This window comes from Pseudorca crassidens, chromosome 1 (genome assembly GCF_039906515.1).
Source record: "Pseudorca crassidens isolate mPseCra1 chromosome 1, mPseCra1.hap1, whole genome shotgun sequence".
Classification (NCBI taxonomy): Eukaryota; Metazoa; Chordata; class Mammalia; order Artiodactyla; family Delphinidae; genus Pseudorca; species Pseudorca crassidens.
This window is the reverse complement of record NC_090296.1, coordinates 41,350,383-41,355,934: the sequence shown is the minus strand read 5'-3', so window position 1 is coordinate 41,355,934 and position 5,552 is coordinate 41,350,383.

Below are 5,552 nucleotides of genomic sequence, written 5' to 3'. Positions count from 1 at the left end.
CTTTGAGAAGATAAACAAAATTGATAAACCATTAGTCAGACTCATCAAGAAAAAGATGGAGAGGACTCAAATCAATAAAATTAGAAATGAAAAAGGAGAAGTTACAACAGACACAGCAGAAATACAAAGCATCCTAAGAGACTACTACAAGCAACTCTATGCCAATAAAATGGACAACCTGGAAGAAATGGACAAATTCTTAGAAAGGTATAACCTTCGAAGACTGAACAAGGAAGAAACAGAAAATATGAACAGACCAATCACAAGTAATGAAATTGAAACTGTGATGAAAAATTTTCCAACAAACGAAAGTCCAGGACCAGATGGCTTCACAGGTGAATTCTATCAAACATTTAGAGAAGAGCTAACACCCATCCTTCTCAAACTCTTCCAAAAAATTACAGAGGAAGGAACACTCCCAAACTCATTCTATGAGGCCACCATCACTCTGATACCAAAACCAGACAAAGATACTACAAAAAAAGAAAATTACAGACCAATATCACTGATGAATACATATGCAAAAGTCCTCAACAAAATACTAGCAAACAGAATCCAACAACACATTAAAAGGATCATACACCATGGTTAAGTGGGATTTATCCCAAGGATGCAAGGGTTCTTCGATATACATAAATCAATCAATGTGATACACCATATTAACAAATTGAAGAATAAAAACCATATGACCATCTCAATAGATGCAGAAAAAGCTTTTGACAAAATTCAACACCCATTTATGATAAAAACTCTCCAGAGAGTGGGCATAGAGGGAAACTACCTCAACATAATAAAGGCCATATACGACAAAACCACAGCAAACAGCATTCTCAATGGTGAAAAACTGAAAGCATTTCCTCTAAGATCAGGAACAAGACAAGGATGTCCACTCTCACCACTATTATTAAACAGTTTTGGAAGTCCTAGCCATGGCAATAAGAGAAGAAAAAGAAATAAAATGAAAACAAATTGGAAAAGAAGAAGTAAAACTGTCACTGTTTGCAGATGACATGATACTATACATAGAGAATCCTAAAGATGCCACCAGAAAACTACTAGAGCTAATCAATGAATTTGGTAAAGTTGCAGGATACAAAATTAATGCACAGAAATCTCTTGCATTCCTATACACTAATGATGAAAAGTCTGAAAGAGAAATTAAGGAAACACTCCCATTTACCATTGCAACAAAAAGAATAAAATACCTAGGAATAAACCTACCTAGGGAGACAAAAGACCTGTATGCAGAAAACTATACGATACTGATGAAAGAAATTAAAGATGATACCAACAGATGGAGAGATATACCATGTTCTTGGACTGGAAGAATCAATATTGTGAAAATGACTATATTACCCAAAGCAATCTACAGGTTCAATGCAATCCCTATCAAATTACCCATGGCATTTTTTATGGAACTAGAACAAAAAATCTTAAAATTTGTATGGAGACACAAAAGACCCCGAATAGCCAAAGCAGTCTTGTGGGAAAAAAATGGAGCAGGAGGAATGAGACTCCCTGACTTCAGACTATACTACAAAGCTATGGTAATCAAGACAATACAGTACTGGCACAAAAACAGAAATATAGATCAATGGAACAAGATAGAAAGCCCAGAGATAAACCCACGCACCTATGGTCGACTAATCTATGACAAAGGAGGCAAGGATATACAATGGAGAAAATACAGTCTCTTCAATAAGTGGTGCTGGGAAAACTGGACAGCTATATGTAAAAGAATGAAATTAGAACACACACTAACACCATACACAAAAGTAAACTCAAAATGGATTAGAGACCTAAATGTAAGACTGGATACTATAAAACTCTTAGAGGAAAACATAGGAAGAACACTCTTTGACATAAATCACAGCAAGATCTTTTTTGATCCACCTCCTAGAGTAATGGAAATAAAAACAGAAATAAACAAATGGGGCCTAATGAAACTTAAAAGCTTTTACACAGCATAGGAAACCATAATCAAGACGAAAAGACAACCCTCAGAATGGGAGAAAATATTTGCAAATGAATCAATGGACAAAAGATTAATCTCCAAAATATATAAACAGCTCATGCAGCTCAATATTAAAGAAACAAACAACCCAATCCAAAAATGGGCAGAAGACCTAAATAGACATTTCTCCAAAGAAGACATACAGATGGCCAAGAAGCACAGGAAAAGCTGCTCAAAATCACTATTAGAGAAATGCAAATCAAAACTACAATGAGGTATCACCTCACACCAGTTAGAATGGGCATCATCAGAAAATCTACAAACAACAAATGCTGGAGAGGGTGTGGAGAAAAGGGAATCCTCTTGCACTGTTGGTGGGAATGTAAATTGATACAGCCACTATGGAGAACAGTATGGAGGTTCCTTAAAAAACTAAAAATAGAATTACCATATGATCCAGCAATCCCACTACTGGGCATATACCCAGAGAAAACCATAATTCAGAAAGACACATGCGCCCCAATGTTCATTGCAGCACTGTTTACAATAGCCAGGTCATGGAAGCAACCTAAATGTCCATCGGCAGATGGATGGATAAAGAAGATGTGGTACATATATACAATGGAATATTACTCAGGCATAAAAAGGAATGAAATTGGGTCATTTGTTGAGACGTGGATGGATCTAGAGACTGTCATACAGAGTGAAGTAAGTCAGAAAGAGAAAAACAAATATCGTATATTAACGTATGTATGTGGAACCTAGAAAAATGGTACAGATGAACCGATTTGCAGGGCAGAAGTTGAGACACAGATGTAAAGAACAAACGTATGGACACCAAGGGGGAAAGCTTCAGGGGGGTGGGGATGGTGGTGATGAATTGGGCGATTGGGATTGACATGTATACACTGATGTGTATAAAATTGATGACTAATAAGAACCTGCTGTATAAAAAAATAAATAAAATAAAAATTAAAAAAAAAAACTTCCAACAAAACTGTCTTTTTTAACAGAGTGAATATAGTTACTCGCATGCCAAACTATAATTATTGCTACCATATCTATGCAAATACATCACCAAACCTTTCCCACCACTTCAACCATGCCCTCAATTCTCTGGGGAGCACTTCCAGGATGCAGACATGTCAGACACAGATATGAACAGAACACAATGCAGAAAAGGAGCAATTATGTCTTTCTGGAGGAAATCAAGGAACATTGTATACAGGAAATGACGCATGAGCTAATTCTTAAAGGATGAACAGAGGTTTGATGGGGAGATGGGTATGGAGGAAAGAAACTACTGCAGGACATGGAACCAACAGCCTGGTGTAAAAGGAGCAAGGGAGAGGGAAGGGAAGTGAGGAGAAATGAGCCCAGAGAGTTGGCCCATGCTGTTGGAGAGTTGTATGAGAGATACAAGTGTGATGGGGCATGATGGTTAACATTATGTGTCAACTTGACCAGGCCATAGGTTGCCCAGACATTTGGTCAAACATTATTTTGAGTGTGTCTGTAAGGGTATTCCTGGATGAGACTGGTATTTGAATTGGTATTCTGAATAAAGCAGATTGCTCTCCTTAATGTGGGTGGGTCTCACCCAATCAGTTGAAGGCCCAAATAACAAAACAAAAAGGCTGACCCTCTCTCCAGTAAGGTGGAATTCCTCCTGCCTGGCTGCCTGAGAGATGGAACATCAGATTTTTTCTGCCTTCAGACTTGAACTGCAACATTGGCTCTTCTTGGGTCTCAAGCCACCAGCTTTCAGATTGGAACAACACCTCCAGCTCCCCTGGGTCTCGGCCCCACGGATTCAGACGGGAACTACACCATCAGCCATCTTGGCTCTCCAGCTTGCCGACTGTAGATCTTGGGACTTCTCAGCCTCCATAATTGCATGAGCCAATTTCTTATAATAAATAAAATAAATGCATAAATAAATCCCATTGATTCTGTTTCTCTGGACAACCCTGACTAATACATGAGGAAAATTATCCAAGTGTCCCTGTTCACATCTCTCTCCCTTAGCTGCTTTCTGAGGACAAGTCTGTGACTGCACATGGATTCCTTGATGTGTTGCCAGGGCTAATAGGTAAAGCTGCAAAATTAAGGAAAAAAGGGGGTAGCAGATTGATTTACCACAGCAGTGGCTCAAAGGCAGAGGATGAAAGAGAGGTGGACAGAATTTTGAGGAAGAGTTAGCAAAGAGAGATGGGGGAATGCAGCTTAGTTAGTGACTTTAGAGAGAAAGCTGCACAAAAAGAATTTGAGGAAGTCTTGCTGTGAGCTATAAATGGCAATTCCGCCTGTGCTCAGGAGGCTCCAGAGAATACCAGCACTGCTTCTTGAAGTCAGATTTGTGTTTCTTTGAGATAAATCACCATGCGGAGGGAGCCCTTAAGGAGGGAGCAAACAGGTCCAATTTTACTTGATTTGTTCAAAATAAGCCCTTCAGAAAAGACAAAACTACAAGTAGGAAAGGAAACAAACTATTCACCAGAACTGTTTTCAGGAAGAGCACTGTATTGATCAGGATGACCTAACAGAAACCCAATAAAAAGTGACATAATTCAAATGAGATTCTTCTCTCTCCCATGACAATAGGTCCAGAGGTTGATATCCAGGGCAAGTAAAGCAGCTCAGGGAAGTCTCAAGGTAGTCCTGCAATTTTCCTGCTCTGCCATCACCCCCAAGCCCTGTGAATCACTGCATCTGCTGAGGCAGGAAGAAGGGCAAAGGGCAAAAGGGTCCTGTCAGCTGAGTCTGTCCCTTTATATCAGGAAAGCATAGTTCTCCCTAAAGCACCATAAAGGCAACATACCTCTCACCGGCTCTAGGAAAAGCCTGGGAAAATTAACACTTTATCTGGGTTCTGTTGGTAAGAAAAATGGATGAATAGATATTGGGTAGGCAAGTGGCAGAACCTGTCACATACAAAATATTTATTTGGAAGAAATCTCTTGATTAGTCAATTCAGATAGAAGCTAAGACCTTGAGGGGACCTGAAGAAGGATAGAGCTGCCCTGCATGAGAGAAGGAGAGGAGATACTTAAGTGCTCCTAAAGCAGACAAGAAGAGACTGAGAGGAAGAGAGGGGAGACCCATCAAGATAATATTACACAGGGCATTGCCCATTATGACTCCCCACTTTGAATCTCTCCAAACCTTCATTAAAAGGGTACTACCCTTCTCAGTCTTCCAAAATATCACAAAACATTTGATGTCACTGGCTTTCATATGGATACCAGGAACGTATGAAAGTCTGCACCCAATATGTTGTAAGCTGGAATATTAAAAGCCTTCCTGGTCTAGGGAACATGAAGATGGGGAAAATCAGAAAGAAGTAAGCCATCAGAAATTCTAGGAACAGTCCGTGGCAGAGCCTTACTCAACCACACACACCAAGCACCAAAAATACCAAACAAATAAACAAACAAAACCTTACATTAACATTATACCATCTCGGGACTTCCCTGGTGGCTCAGTGGTTAAGAGTCTGCCTGCCAATGCAGGGGACATGGGTTCGATCCCTGGTCCAGGAAGATCCCACATGCCGCGGAGCAACTAAGCCTGTGCACCACAGCTACTGAGCCCGCGT